This window comes from Equus caballus, chromosome 15 (genome assembly GCF_041296265.1).
Source record: "Equus caballus isolate H_3958 breed thoroughbred chromosome 15, TB-T2T, whole genome shotgun sequence".
Lineage (NCBI taxonomy): Eukaryota > Metazoa > Chordata > Mammalia > Perissodactyla > Equidae > Equus > Equus caballus.
This window is the reverse complement of record NC_091698.1, coordinates 72,310,205-72,327,628: the sequence shown is the minus strand read 5'-3', so window position 1 is coordinate 72,327,628 and position 17,424 is coordinate 72,310,205.

The window sequence follows — 17,424 nt, the reverse complement described above, 5'->3', positions numbered from 1 at the left end:
TTCTATGTTCTTTCAGATATTTAAAAGTGTGTCTTTCACTTAATATAGAGTAATCTTATATAGTTAGAAAACTATATATAACTATATAAAAACTAGAAACTAAATAAAACTATATAAAAACTAGAAAATATAGAAAACTGTATTTTATATAATTAGAAAACAGAAGCAATTTTTTTAACCAAAAGCTTAAGCTTTATTTCAGAATGTGCATATTTCATCTTTTTCATCTTTATAAGTCTGGTACCTAGTATAGTGCCTGGCATATGGCTGGCATCTAATAAATGCTGATGGAATTACGAAAAAATAGTTTTTTACACAATACAATTCCTCCATATATCTAGGCTCAGGTTGTATTGTGATCATGACACTATTCTCTAGTCCTGTCCATGCAGGACTTCAAACTTCCAAGAGGACTTTGTTTCTGCTTGTTTGCTTTCTTCTGGTTTGTTTGCTTCTTTGTGTTTTTAAGATGACATATTTCTTCAATTCTAAAGTTCGATGGATTATAAAGGAATCATCAATTTAATAATAGCTTTCAGGTAAAAAAAGAAGAAAAAAAAAGGGAAACTACCAAGGTAAATGTGTACATCAATTTTATGACAGATCCCAATCTTATAAATGTTAAAACATAAAAATGTAAGTCTTGGAACCAAGTAGATAGAGTGTAATGGTAATTACTTGTCTTGTGAAATGACCTGTCTTTGTTCTATTTTCCAGCCCATCAAATGAACTAAGGATAGGATATGTACTTCAATGAGGTGTGGTGGGTTTTCGTACCAATGACACTGTTGGGGGAAGTCTATGGGCAGTATTAGATCAAGGGCTATGTCTTCTTATGGCCTTTTGTTCAGCGTCTACTGTATCACAGATTCCTAACAAATAGAAATAGTAAACATCTCATGTCACAAGGCGAAGGGTAATACTTTTTACCAAGTGTAGGTACCAAGAGTACCTTGAAAAAAGAACTTTGGGTGATGTACATTGAAATTTACGTAATGAAAGTGTTTTCATCTAAGTAAGTATGAGAGGAATTAGCTAAAGTTTAAACTGTTCAGATTTCTTTTTTCCTAACCTAGTCTGAATGTCCCTATTTTGAAAACTTGAAAGTTCAAACAATTATCAGGTTTACAAAGACAGGTAAAAATAGTCAGAGAGATTAAGGAGGAGTGGAGAGAAGAAGAAAAGAAGGGAGAGTCAAAGGTAAAATACAGGCAAAAAAGTTCTTGGAACTCTAGGACATTCTACTCCAAATCACCAATTGTTACTTGTCCAATGCAAAATGCCCTGCATTTATTTCTGGAATTTTAAATGCCCTGAAATTAACATCTTAACAAGGCACACAAAAGAAAGCACAAAAATTCTGTCACTGAGCCTCCTAAAAGAGATGCTTGATTATGCCCAGATGATTTTTAATTCAATTTTTAATTCTTCCCTGTCATTTAGCATGCTTTTGAGTTGTTTCTCCCTAATAAGACTTTCGTATATCCAGGAAATGCAAGCTAATTTTAATCATCTTCTAAGTAAATCAAAGAGGAAGATAAGCATAATTCTGCAAATAAAATAATTTAATGTATTCCAAATTCTCATCTAAATGACATATGGCTGCCACTATTCTTATTTGTGAAAGTGAATAAGTAAAAATTGATTATACAGCAGTTGGAAAGAACAGATATATTTTTTAATTCCCATCATCTATTTATTTAATACCATTCTTTACATTTCAAAGTAACCAATTAGAATGATTTTGTTTGTAGAAATTATATTTGTAGTAAAAATAATTCTCAAATGCTTGTCTTCTCTAAATAGCAACTATGTTTAAATAATGATCATAGTCCCATTAGGACAATTCCTAATTTTTTATTCCAATTAATGATTATTATAATACAAAGGTGATGGTTTTTATGAACAGAGCTCTGATTTAGTAATGAAAATATTCAGTGTACCAATGGAGAAATTTCATATTCATGTTAGTATAAACCTCTGAAGTCATTTAATTCATTGCCCAGATTTCTATGTAAACGACGCAAAACAAATTATAGTTGATGCTATTCTTAAAAACATCCAGTGGAGATTCTACTTTCTTGAACAATAATTAGTTCCAGTGACTAATATCTGAAAATTCTAAAGTAAAGTAATTCCTACCCCTGACTAATCTAAATCCCTTCTGAAATGTTAATCCTGTTTTCTCTCTTGTGTCAAGAAGGTCCCACTGGTAAAACTCTGAAAATGTATTTATCTTCTTCAATATGCATCAAAAAAGACTGTGATATAAGTGAGGAAGGTAGCATTATTTTTCTCAGCTTCTAAGTCATCTAAGGATATGGTGTAGAATTACATCTTCTCTCCATGCCTACGTGATGCTGTGGGTAAGCAGATATGCATGTTTGTATACGATGCTTACATCCCATTTTTTTTCATGGATTCTCCACTTGGATCTGAATGCCTTGAATGGAGTTGTTGAGTAAACTGGAAAAGAGCTACAAAACATTACACTCAGTTATTGTTCTTCAATAAATCAAACAAGATTGGGAGGATTTAGAGGGAATCAGTCTCAGAAGTTCTGCTCCACCAGAATTATTCTCAGAAATTTTTTTAAAAAATTACATCTATAACTGGAAAAAGTTTGATCATGAGGGTTTTTTTACCTCTAAAAATTGGAGACTATATCACAACTTCTTTGGAATCAGTAAGGCAGATTATTCCCTAAGGTAAAACAGAAAACAAAAAACTAACATTCGCAACTGAGCACTGAAGAAAGGATTGAGGCCAATTTAAGATTAGCAGAGACTAAAGGAGAAAATAGTTTTTAATATGTATAGTAGAAAGAAAGGAGGAGAAAAAAGAATCAAATATTACCTGAGGAAGAATACCTGTATATATCAGAAACTTTGTTTTGACGCAACAGGTTACTTTAAAATACTTTAAAGTTTTGGAATTTATTTAATAATTACTTAAGTTTTAGCAGTTTTAAGAAGATTGACATCATATTTTTATTGTAAGTAGTTTGTGGTTAATTTTTACTACAAATTTGCCCCAAGTGAGGATGAGCAACTGGAACACCCTGCAGTTGCAACCATGACACCGAATATGTACTACAGTAATAGGTCAAATAAAGGGAAATTTAACCACTAAAACATAGAAACTGCAAGGTAACATAACTGAGACATGGCCCTTGAGAACTATAATCAATTTTAGGATTGTTTTTTCTATTTCTGTTACAAACATCATTGGGATTTTGATATGAATTGCATTGCATCTGTAGATCATGTCTTCCAATCCATGAACACAATGTATCTTTCCATTTATTTGTGTTGTTTTAAATTTATTTCATCAATGTTTTGTAGATTTCAATGTCCAAGTCTTTAACCTCCTTGATTAAATTTATTCCTAAATATTTTATTCCTTCTGATGCTATTGTAAATGGGATTATTTATTGATTTCCTTTTCAGATAGTTCATTATTAGAATATAAACTGATTGTTGTATGCTGATTTTGTCTCCTGAAACTTTCCTGAATTCCTTTAATAGTTGTAGCAATTTTTTGTGGAGTCTTTAGGATTTTCTACATAAAAAACCTAAAATTCACATGGAACCACAAAGGACCCTGAATAGCCAAAACAATCTTGAGAAAGAAAAAGAAAGCTGGAGGCAGAACATTTCCTTATTTTAAAACATATTGCAAAGCTAAAATAATTAGAATAGTATGGTACAGGCATAAAGATGGACGTATAGACCAATGGCACAGAACAGAGAGCCCAGAAACAAACCCCTATATATGCAGTCAACTGATCTTCAACAAGGGTGCCAAGAATGCATCGTGGGGACAGGACAATCTCTCCAACAAAGGGTTTGCCAAAACTGGATATCCACATGCAAAAGAATAAAATTGGACCCTTATCTTATACTATACACAAAAATCAACTCAAAATGAATTAAAGACTTAAACATAAGACCTGAAATGACAACTCCTAGAATAAAACAGAGGAAAAGCTTCATGACATTGGTCTTGGTAATGATTTATTGGATATGACACTAAAAACAAAGGCAACAAAAGCAGAAATAGACGAATGGGGCCACATCAATCTACAAAGCTTCTGCACAGCAAACGAAACAATCAACAGAGTAAAAAGAGAACCTACAGAATGGGAGAAAAGATTTGCAAACCATATATCTGACAAGGGGTTAATATTCAAAATATATAAGAAACTCCTATAGCTCAATAGCAAAACAAAACAAAATAAAACAAATAACCAGGTGAAAAAATGGGCAGGACTCAAATAGACATTTCTCCAAAGAAGACATACATATGGCCAAGAGATTTATGAAAAAACGCTTAACATTACTAATCATCGGGGAAATACAAAGTAAAACCACAGTGAGGTATCACCACACACCTGTTAGAATGGCTATTATCAAAATAATAAAAGATAGCAAGTGTTAATCGAGTAGAAATGATAACTGAGTAGTACTTTCTGCAAAATCACAACAAACTCGAACAGTGACTTTAGACATATGATTGGTAGCTCTTTATAGACATTTCTGAAAGGTATTATAAAGAAATGGACATTCTAGCTTTACACATAACATATGTATACATATCGCACACATGAAAAGATATATATGTATATACTATACACACACACACATATATGTACATAGACATATATAAATATATATATACCACAGTTCAAATAATTTACTAAATAACAACTAAATGAAATAAATATCATATCTTAATATGAAATTACAAATGAAATAAATATCCCTCTCCTTCGTGCTATCCTACTAATAGGGGTATTTCTTAAACATTCACAAAAGCATAACCAAAAATAGTGTGAAAATCTTTTCTTTTGTGACACAATCAAACTAACAATCTTTTTTTTTCTTTTTTTGAGGAAGATTAGCCCTGAGCTAACTGCTGCCAATCCTCCTCTTTTTTCTGAGGAAGACTGGCCCTGAGCTAACATCCATGCCCATCTTCCTGTACTTCATATGTGGGACGCCTACCACAGCATGGCTTGCCAAGAGGTGCCATGCCCTCACCCAGGATCCGAACCGGCGAACCCTGGGCCACGAAGCAGAATGTGTGCACTTAACCACTGCACCACCGGGCCGGCCCCTCAAACTAACAATCTTATTAGCCATGGAATTTTATAATATTGATGCATCTAAGCTCCCAACCATTACGTTTTTATAATCTATTTCTGTATTTAATTCTGCTATAAAATCATATTTTCTCTTGGTATGGGAATTTACTACTTTTTCTTAATGTTTGCAATCTTAACTTATTTTTTCAGATAAAGAATTTATTTCATTTCTGTTTGAAAATATTTTGCTTTATCTCCTCAAAAATTTCAAGAATATCTTGGAGGAAAAAGTAGGGACTATTTACAAAGTGAGAAAGCATGCAAACTATTTTTCTTGCAGTAGTACAATAGGTTTAAGCATAAACCCTAAAGATGCTGCTGATCAGTTGTTAAATCTTTCATTTACCCACACAATTTATTTGAGGAGGCTGATAGTATCATTAAACGTGGTATAGATACAAATTCCTAAGATAAAAATCTATGAAGTTTGTTAAGAATGATGTTAGAGCTTTCCTCTGATAAGATTAGCCACCTCAGAACGTTGATAGGTTTCTGTGGGTAAAATACTTTGAAATTTCTCAAGTGTTCTAAAAGCAGGACACTGAGCTATAGGTGAATTGTTAAGCTAATTTGTCACATACCTGAATACCATAATAAGGACAAACCTAGAAAATCATACATAGCATGCTACCTTTAAAATATTGCTATTCACCCTTTATTTTAACCATCTCCTAAAAATGGGCTATTTAAGGAAGCAAGATGGTATGCGAATGGTTAAGTAGTACTACAAGTCCATTCCCCAGTAGCTGTGCCCTCCCTGGGGTCCTGGGCTACAGTGGGGGGCAATGATTGGTCTGTTAATATCATGCAGTCTAAAAGGTACTTGCTTGTGTACAAGCTAGGCACTCACCATGCTTCACAATCCCCAGCCCACTAAACTAAGAGATGAAGGTGGGGGAGGGAGCTGGAGTTAAGACTGTAGTCACAATCTTTGACCCATTTCAGAAATGCGTCTCCTCTGGGAACTCATCTACTGATCTTAACTTCTTGTGAGCCCTAGAAATCCTGTAATAGGCTCCAGGCTCCAGTTAGCACTGAAAAGTTCCCCAAATAGATTTTGGAATCTCCAACATCTTGGCACAAAGATTATTACTTAGATTCAAACATTTCTCCCCAACATCCAGCCAACACCAAGATTGTGTACATTCTAAAATATTCAGCTTGATCTATATAAATCTACTCCAATCCCAAAAGGAGACTATACAACGCTCAGAAATAAAAGACAATGGAAGATTATGCAAAGTATCACAAAGTTTCACAAAGGCAAAGTCTCCCAAAAACAGAAAAGGAGGAGGAAAGTTCTGCCTTCAAATCTCTGTCCAGTATAATCATCATGTTTCGTTTCCCAAACACACTGGACCTCTAAATTTTCAGTCCCTTAGCATGCCAGGAAGGGTTCTGTACCTCAGCCAGCCATTGACCAGTCCATCCACATCTCCATGCTCACAAGGCCATTTCGTGCACACATACACACACCACATCCATGTTCTCCTACATCTACTCCAGCAACCCATCTCTTCTCTCCACCCTTGTTATACCACATCAACTTTCAAAGCCATATAGAAGAAGACAACCAAGAAATCAAAATGCTCCAGTTCATGGTGACGAACTGATAGAGAGGATGATTATTCTGTTAGAAGTCAGACTTATAAGAATCCTGATCTTGATTCTCCTACTAACTTAGACAAAACATTTAATATTTGTTTCCTTTTTTTTAACGAGGTTTCAAATAGATCTGTGTGGCAGAGTCCACTAGACCCTTCTTCATTGTTGCCCTACTTCACTCAGAGCAGCAATGCACCAGATTCCCTGATAGTCGGTATCGTGAAGAAACTTAGTGTTGAACACTGAGCTTCAAGAGGATGTACTGCATGGACTTCCATGGAGATCTCTGAACAGGCTCTGATGGAGCTGAGAAGTGCTCCTCTTTTGTCCTCCTCTCTTCTTTTGTGTTGCTTCGAACACAAACATGATGACTAGTAAACCTGCAGCCATTTTAAACCATGAAGTGAGAATGGAAGCCGCTTCCAAGACAGTGGAGCAGAAACATGCAAGTTCCTAGCTCCTTGATGATGGAGGAGTGGCTACCCCAGCCCTGGACATTGCACCTCCAAACATCTTTCCCTGGAGAAAGAAAGAAACTTCTATTTTGTTTAAACCTCTGTTGCTTTAGGTTTTTTGTCAGGAAAGGCAGGCTGGATCTCTCAGGAAAGACTGAAGTTGATGTCCACAGGCAGAATTTCCTCTTATTTAGGAAAGCCTCAGTTATGTTCTTACAGCCTTTCAACTGATTGAATCAGACGCACACAGATTATTTTGATAATCTCCCTTACTTAAAGTCAAGTGATTATAGACTTTAATCTCATCGCTAAAATACCTTCACAGCAATACCTAGATTAGTGTTTGAATAACTGGTAAGGACCATCACCCTCCTCCTTCACAAACTCTTTGTCACGAACTCTTAGGCAGTAATGTAGACGCGTCACCCTCGGCCCTGCATTTTGATCCCTATTAACAAGACCGACTTAAGGCAGAGAGGCCGCAACTATTTGAAGTTCGGATCCTCACCTTCCCATTTGTTTCACGTTAGAGATTTTCAAGAACCTCTCCTTTCATGAAGTCACTTTTCATTTCTTTATCCTTTCATGCTTTGCTCTCCGTGATTAAAATAGATGTTTAGAAAGTATCTGGTATAATACTATCCCTGCTGAGATTTATGACAAGGGAAAGAAAACTCTCCAGATCCCTTGTAATAATTTTCGCAACTGTTATCTCAAGAAGGAAACAGGAGAGGGAAGCAAAGGTGTGACCTGGTTTCAATTCAGCAAACTGGTTTGACCTTCCTCAAGGCAAAGATCACCCAGTCAGGCTGAACCACTGCGAGTCCTCTTTCTTTCTCTTTTTCCTCCTCTTTTGTCATTTATCACAGCAAAAACACATCCATTTTATCTTGTACCAGCTGTCCCTGGGGCTTTTACTCTGCTCTTTCCATAGCATCCCAGCATTTTTAGCCAAAATTGTTACATTCTGGGCAAAAGGACTCAACCCAAAACAATGATGATTTTACTATAAGTGAAAATTTATCATGACAATGGGTTAATGGTTGAGTTACATTTACAGAGTTGGGGAGAGGAGAGGAGAAGTTTTAAAACATATACTAATAAAGGGAGTTGAAGTAGTGAAGCTTATCTTCAAAGACATGGACTTGGGTCTAATTTGTTGCATTTATTAATTATATGAACTGTGATTTATTTTTTGTTTTTTGTCTTTTGTTTTTTGCTTTTTGAGGAAGATTTGCCCTGAGCTAACATCTGCTGCCAACCCTCCTCTTTTTGCTGGGGAAGACTGGCCCTGAGCTAACATCCGTGCCCATCTTCTTCTACTTTATATGTGGGACACCTACCACAGCATGGCTTGCCAAGGGGTTCCATGTTCACACCCAGGATCCAAACCAGCAAATCCCGGGCCGCCAAAGCAGAACATGCAAACTTAAGTGCTGCACCACCAGGCCGGCGCCTAATTATATGACCTTTGAAAAGACTCAACCTTCTTATGTTTCAGCTTTTTTGCCTATAAATAAGCAGGAAAGACTGAATAACCACTGAATTCTCTTATAGTTCTCCTATTCTTTGATTCTATGGACATAAAACAGAATAACATGGAGAAGAGCTGGCCAGAAAAAGGATAGACGAGTAACTTAAAGAATAAAGTAGAATGAAATGGTCAGTCTGCAAGGAAGGAAAGAGAAGGGAAAGAATAAGGAATGAGAGAAGAAACAGATGGATGCAAAGGTAGAGTATAGGAACATACAGGTACACATGAAGAGGGAACGGTGGGAACTGTGGCAGACTGGAGAGTTCATGGGCCCTCTACAGAAGGTAGCTACTACTCGTCTCTATCCAACTGCTGTCATGGGAAATACCGATTTAGTATTGACAGGTTTTAGAATTTTTCAAGAAATCTGGATTCTTATGCGACAATTCCTAATCTTTAAACATGAGCAAACTAATTCAAATTTTAAAGAACAATATGCAGAACAAACACAATATGTCTGCAGGTGGGGCATCATTTCAGGACTAAAACTAGGGTGAGGCAAGGAAAGCACTCACCTCACGTACCATGTTTAAGGAGGTACCAAAAACTTCAGTAATTGAGAGAAATAATATTTTAATGCAATATTTTTCAATACAAGTTATTGCAAAACATGCATTAAAACAAAATATTAAGATTTCCAATAGAGACACAATCCAACCCTACAGTTGCACAATTCACATCCCTCACCTCACCCTAATCCTGGCTCTCCAGCCTTTATAGCCTCTAGGTTAAAGACTCACTGATAGGGAGCACGATAGTGCCACACAGGCAAATAGGAAACAGGAAGAAAAGCAGGCTTGGGAGTGAAGATAATGAATTCAATGGCAGGCATTTGATCTGAGATGCTGTGTGGGCATCTAGGTGACAGAGACTAAGCATTTGAGAAAGGGAAAGTGATATCAGTAAGAGGAAGAAAAATTAATATTTATTCAGTGTCTATTATATCCTGGAAAGTCTGCATATATCACCTCATCTACTAACAATTGTCAACATAACTCTTTAATTATGAGGTTCAATCTCCATTTAAGATATATTTTTAATGGATATTAAGGTTACTATCCCAAGATCATACAAGTAGCCAATGGTGCAATGGACCCCATCTGAATTCTAAGTCTGTCCGACTCTAAAATGCACTCTTTCCAGTAAATTGTGCTGCCAGGAGCAAGTCACATACATTTGCAGGTCATCCATAAACCTCGAGATTGGATGAGAGTCCCAGAGAGCTTAAAATGACGCTTGCTGCTCATCAAGCCTGTGTCATTATCCTAGTGACTCCCTCAGGGATAGGGGCCTTTCCGTCCTCTTGCCACTCTCAGAACTGGAGAATTTGGACTGGAGCCTTTCCACCCACTGACAAACTTTCCCTGCAGCCACCCGGTCTTCAAGTACGATAGCCTCTGAATTCTGAGCTCTACTCACATGTAAACATACCTGGCTTCCTTCCATATTTACTCACATCATTGCACCCTTGTTAAAACAACTTGTTTCCGCACTCTTTGGAGCCTGTGCCCTGGTCACCAGTTTCTCTTAGGATTTGCATGTGTGTCCATAGCAGCCATCCTACTGCACTGACAGAGTTTAGTTCCAGGTCATAGCTCTTCCCAAGTGCCCTGATCAGAAACCTACTAATCAGGTCAAACCTAGTCATGTCTCAAGATACGACATCTCCAACCCCCTTGTTCAGTCTTATTTCCCTAGTACTTCTTACATAGATGATTGACTAAAGAAATGGATTATTTGTTTCTCAAATAAACTTTTTGTTTTCCCCCTCCACTCATTTCTTACAGTCATGTCCTTCCCTTAGAATACCAAACTCGCTCCACTCCACCAATATGAATCCTTATCCATACTTCTAAAATTAGCTTACATTTCACCCCTCTGTGAAATATTCTTTCACCAGACCAGTCTGAATCAATCACTCTATCTATGAACTATCATAGTTTTGATTCATTGAACACTCATTTGCCGTTTTTAGTCCATAGCACACTGGTCTTATCTCCCTAACTAGACAGTAAGTTCTTTAAGAATGGGGGTCAATGTCTTATGCTTTGTTAATACTCCCAAAACTTCAAGCAAATGTAGTGGCTCTGATAAATAGCCATTGACTGATGTGTTTCTAAAGCAGGGAAACTTCAAGTTATAGGCTTCTGTCCTCCTGACTGTCCTTAATTTCTCTCACTAGCTTTTTATTTCTAAAATAGGGATAACATTCTGTGAAATTCCAAGGGTATTATGAAGAAGAATATAATGAGGATATTTTTTTAAATATCTACTGATACATTTTTCCCTTTTGGTTTTTTTCCTTGAAATCCTTAACCATGTTCTGTCCCCAATTAGGAGAAAGCAAATTCACCTAAGAAAGTAGGTGACTTTCTTTTTTGTTAAGATTTTTTTTTTATTTTTCCTTTTTCTCCCCAAAGCCCCCCAGTACATATTTGTGTATTTTTAGTTGTGGGTCCTTCTAGCTGTGGCATGTGGGATGCCTCCTCAGCATGGCTTGATGAGCGGTGCCATGTCCGCGCCCAGGATTTGCACTGGCGAAACCCTGGGCCGCTGAAGCGGAGCACGCGAACTTAACCACTCGGCCACAGGAAAGGCCCTGGTGACTTTTGACTAAAAGAAGTCCCAGCAAGACAAGAGGAGAAAGAATAAAGCCCTTTTCACCAGGGGAAAATGAACTAAGTAGAGAAAGAAAGAGATAAGAGGTTATTCATGAATATCCTCCTGTCTCCTGCTCTCTTCCCAAGGTCCCCAGCAGCAAGGCCAAACCTAAGGAAAAGTGGTAGGAAGAGCCCAGAGACGCAAGAGAAACCAAACGCAGACAGGTTATTCCATCATTCCTGTTTGGGACTCCAGGAGGAGACCACCTTGAATAAGGCCCTACGTTAACACAGGGCAAATAGAGTGCTCAGGATGCAGTGTTTTGGCCTATGACAAGTATGTAGAGGATGCAGAACTACCAGGAGGTCCCAGGGAGGATGTGAAAAGTAGCTGAGGGGTCTATCTGGCAAGCTCACTAATAAGATCATTGCAGACAAGGGATTGGGACATAGAATATTTACAGGAGAAACCATGTGAGAAAATCAGTAAATTGGACTCAACCAGAATCATAGAAACCACTGTAAATGAGAGCTGAAGACAGACAGTCCTCAGGGGGATGACAGAGTCACACAAGAGAAGGGTTACCACTGCAGCTTGACCATGCCAAAGAGCAAACCATGAATCCTGGACCATCAACCACAGAGGAAACAGAGCAATGACAACAGACTTTGTTGCCCAGAGACCATCAAGATAAAGACCTCAAAGGAACAGGCAATGGGCATGGGGCTCTCATTCAACACCACATAGGAATAGCTCTTCTCCATTTCCCAAGATGGTTCTGAGACCATCAACCTTCCCCAGAAGGCTGAGAAAGGACGGAGAAAATCCTTGAACTATTTGTCAATCACCTTTTTAAAAAAACTGGGGGAAAATGAAATTACTTTTAATTGACAAATTGTTTTCTTTCTTTCCCTTTGTGAGCATAAGGGCTTAAGGACAAATGAGATTAGTTATAAAATAAAAAAAGATAGATGGTTTTCTTCACACATCTGAGTTACAGTGTGCCAATTTTGACACATACGTCCCCTCACAATAAATTTAGAATGAATATTTTGTACATAAGAAAGCAATTTATGCGAAAAAACTAAGGGCACTGCACCACTAGACGTGCTTTAATCACTTGTTTTCCTGACTGCCTTAAAGTAGGTTAAGAAAAAAATCTTCCCCAACTAAGGAAAGGAGAGAAATCATTATGACATGAAACTTCAGTGAAATTCTGCCCTATTAGATTTTGCTAAGAAGAAGAAAGTGCCAGACGACGGGATTTCAGGGATGAGTTATTATATTTGCAAATTAGTGTAATAAAAATTACCAGGGCAGTACTGTGAATTTAAATGAACTGCGTAATTTTTTCTTAAGTTTTAATATAAAATAAATGTTCATTTCTTCCAAGAAATAGTTAAAGTTGCTGATTCTTTTGCATAAATCAATATGTTCTGAACAATAAAGCTAATAGCCCAGCAAAGCCTATAAAATGGAGCTGTGTAGCTGTCTGTTTCCAGGGCTTTATTCCAGGAGCTAAATAACAGTTTCTATTTCTAGTCGACTACTGTCTTTATCAAATTACTTCCTTGACTCAGTGACAGCTTTTTAAGACATCTTCTAAAGGAAAGCTTTAATTTATCATCTTTGTTCTTTGAGTTTAGGAAAGTAAGTTTTAAAGTAATAGGATTGACCATTATTATATTTTTGAGGGGTTTTAATAATATTGAAGATAATCATGTATGTATAAAACTAGTTGTACAAAACACCACTCTTACTGACTTTAGTATTCATCACAGAAACATACAGGGGTCTTACTAACTTCACCAAGATTATGTTATCATACTTCATAATTATCTACAATGTTAAGTTCTAACATATGCAAAAAAATTATTTTAGACCAATAACAAATAGTTTGTTTTCATCCTTGTGCTCTTGGTCATGTAGCGTTTCCAAAAAGAGATCCAAAGAAGCAAATACAAGAAAGTACAACCAAAGAAAAAGCTTCTACAGAGGAAAGTGGCTAACAGTCTTACAATTTTAGATTATTATGTTAAATCTACCTCATTAGATACAAGTCAGTAATGCTAATGGATCTTCACCGCTCAGCTTCTGCTGTTGTAGCAGAATTACGCAATGTGTTTTTAATGAATACAGCACACTGGTTGTGTTTATCTGACATCTACTTAAAATTAAAATGGCTTAAAATACATTGTACAAAGTTTTAAGTTTAATAATCCAAAACACTTTAATCAGAAAACTGTTTTATATCTAATTAAATTACACTGTTGCTTATTTTTATTCTAACTCTTTAAAAAGTTAGAACAAATTGCCCATTATGTATTCTGATGCCTCAATAATTTAATGTCCTATTAAACTTAAACCAGCTTTGTTTTACTGTTCTGTAAATAAGGAAATTCAATTAGATGACTTCCATGATTTCCAACATTATTTACTATGTTTTACTTAATTTTTCATGCTAGAATTTAGTCATAAGGCATACCATTTGTCTTGAAAATTTCTTAAGTTATGGAACAATCATGGTAGACGCGCAGATTGCATGAGCTCAGAGTAACCTGAGACTTGGACTGGCCCTCTGGCATCACATTTTTCCTTTCCTTTCCTGTTCTAAACATGGAGAGGTTTAATAAGCCTTTCAGTTTCTAAACTGATTAAGGTCGGTCTGGGAGAGGCCTGAGTTAATTCCTACCCTCAGGTACAGCCTCAGAGCAGTCTCTTAGGAAGAGAACATCAGTACTAATCTAGACGCCAGGACACTCTGATCCATCTCCAAATCTGTCTGGGAATCCCAAGATACTTACAGGGAACTCACCAAAGCCCAGCTCCAAGCAGGTATAAATAATAATTTTTAACAATTTAAGAAGGGGTGTGTGTGTGTGTGTGTGTGTGTGTGTGTGTGTGTATGTGCACTTACAGACACACAATTTAGGGCAAGTTGGCCACTCTGTTTGAGTATTCAATTTTTCCCCTGTAAAATGAAAAGAACACACTAATGATCTCTAAAGCCCCTGCCAGTTCAAAAGTGCTATGATTCCTCAAGTTAGATTCCTTTCTCCTACCTCCCTTCAAAATGCTGACGGATGAAATTTTTCCATAAGAAGAGAGTACATTTTCAGTTTGGAGGAGAGGATAAAAATCTAATTGGCATATTGTAAAGAAAATAAAGTTTATATTAGACATAAAGTTTAGAGGATTTGGCGACATTACTTGTTAAAATGGAAAAAAATCAATATGAGACCAAGGCCTTAGGCAGAAATTTTTTTTTTTGCACTTCTGTCATTAGAAGTAATCCAACTCAAAATGTCTACTCATCATCAACATTCATGCACACCCCCTGGCATCAAAAAACAAAACAAAGAAATCTGGAAGGTAACATCCCAAGCAAACTAACATAAAGGGAATGCAACATCTTGTTGTGGTAAAAAAGTAAGGACACTTTCAAAGCGTACGTGATATTGATGGAACTAAAGAGACAGCTTACTGGAAGTCTCACTGGACAACTTACAACAACTTGAGTATCCAAAAGGAAAGAATAACTGGTCAATTGGTACATATTTAGTGATTAAATGTCCACTGTGTTATTTTAAAAAAGAAAAAATTAATGTAAAACTACAGAAGCGATCCTAGCAGAATAGAATGAATTTGTATTAATTTTAATATGGAGAAGAATGTTAATATATGTGAGTATTCTGTTCTATTAAATATATAAAGTATGCAAATGTACTGTCCTTATCCTTTGTAAGTAAGGTGGACACAAGCTATTGGAGTAAGTCAAACAGTCCCAGTAATGGTAGAACCTAATCCAAAACAGGAAAGATTCATCACTAGTGGTCATATCCAATAAGCAGGTGGAAAGATGACCCAAAGTTAATCAGCATCACTGGTCATGCACAGCATAATTGTGTTCCAGGATGATGGATTAGCCAATATCCTAACGTATACATTGTCCTGAAACTGCTATATTTTGACCTCCTTTGCAAGAATTACTGGAAAATTATTCTTAATATATATTGATACCTTATTTTAATTAGTAAGGCCATTGAGGTTTCATCTTCTAGGAGACAAGGATGAAGCCTACATAAAAACATCTCCCTTTTAGGATACGGGGCCAAGCCCAAAGCATGTCATCTCAGGTTGGGAAATTGCAATCAGCTCTGATAGCTAATAATTCAATATCCCAATAAAAAGCAATTGCTTGATAATTCAGAACCTGTAACCTGGGGAAAGTTCAAGATGGGATTCCAACCCTAGGAAGAAAGATACAATAATAATAATATGTTCTAAGTTAACAAAGCAGTAAACTTAAATCTACAAAATCAAGACCTCTATAATTCATTTAATAAGTTTAATAGTGTCTTATAAGAATTTTGGTAATGTTTTGTGTCTTTTTCCTGATTTTTAAGGTTTTCAAAGCTCTTTTAAAAACATGATATATAAGCTTTTGATTTTAGTTAAACATTTAGGAGAACCTGATTAAATATTTTTGTAATCAATATTTTTATCTCTGCAAAATTTTAACCTGATAAATTTACACATTTTGATTTATTAGTTGTATAAATAATGTCTACAAGTTTAGAGCTGTGTTGTTCAATACGGTACCCACTAGCTTGATGTGCTATTTAAAATAAACAAATTAAAATTAAGTATAATTAAAAATTCAGTTCCTCTATCACACTAGCCATATTTTAAAGTGCTTAGTAGCCACAGGGCCAATGGCTACCTCATCTGAGAGCACACAGAAGTTGTATTAGTTTATTTTCAGAAGACATATTAGTTAGGATATAGACTAATCAGCTATATTTATAAGGGAATTAAAAATACAGTGGCTCAATGGGCTCAGTCAAGGGCGATGTTCTTTTCTCTTTATCAAACAGTCTAGAATTGGTGGGCAGTCCCAGCGTAGGATTGGTAAGTAGAAAGATAGGTTCAGCCTCACGAAGTCTCCAAAGACACAGGTCCTTCTTTCTTGTTTTGCTGTCCCTTAGGGAGCTACCTTATTCTGCGTGACTGGAACTGGCTCTACAGCATCTTCGCTGCATGTTCTAGACTGTTAGAAGAGAAAGAAGACAAAAGGGAGGGCAAGAAATTTCCCTTACCAGAATATGACCAGAATGTTGTACATATCACTTCCACTCACACTTTTGTGGCTGATTCATGACTGTAGCCCACGTCTAGCTATCGAGGAAGATGGGAAAGGTGGTCAAATTGTGTGGCTGTGTGCCCAGCTACACCTTGGGCCAGGGGGATGTTATTTCCAAGAAAAAAGAATAGGAGAATCATTACTGGAGAAAAATTAGCATTCTGCCACAGAGGAATACTGTTTAATAGATTTATTTTTAAAAGTGGAGATTAAACAACATTAAATAGTAGGAGATGTTCTTCTCTTCACTTAATAGTCCTTGGGAAGTAAACCTCTATCAATGTCCCTTCCACTGGTTATATAAATTCTACTGTTTTTTTTGTCCTAGCTGAAGTAGTATAAACCAGTAATAGAAAAGTATAGTTTCACTAAAAAAAAATCACTAAAAAGAAAATTTTCCTTTCTTGGCTATTTTAAACTAAATATTAACATTCATTTTTAACTCACTTAACTCCTTAATAAGGAAAAAACTCTTTCAGGGATATTACTACCCTTAAGATCTGTAAAATATTGTACTCACGTGAACACTGCATAATTATTATTAGGTCATAGGCTACCCCAGCCAAAAGCAATAGCTAAAGTACATAATAATTTAACAATACTACAGGCATGTTTTATAGATTACACTTAAGTTACAAAGTAAATGTTTTATTTAATATTTGATTTTATAGATGAGGAACTAAAAGGGATATTATTAAAATATACTAAAATTCATTTTTCTTTAATAAAAGATAATTTGCTATTGAACTTCAAGCCCCATCATTTTTAACCTGTCAGAGAAAGTGGTATTACATAATAATGGTTTATATACTTGCCTTCCACTTGCGTGAGATTGTTTCTTAAAAATCACACATATTATACATTAAATATTTAAGTTATATATTTTAGACAATAGAAATTAGTAAAAGGACAATAAAAATTATAATATCACAATTATCTT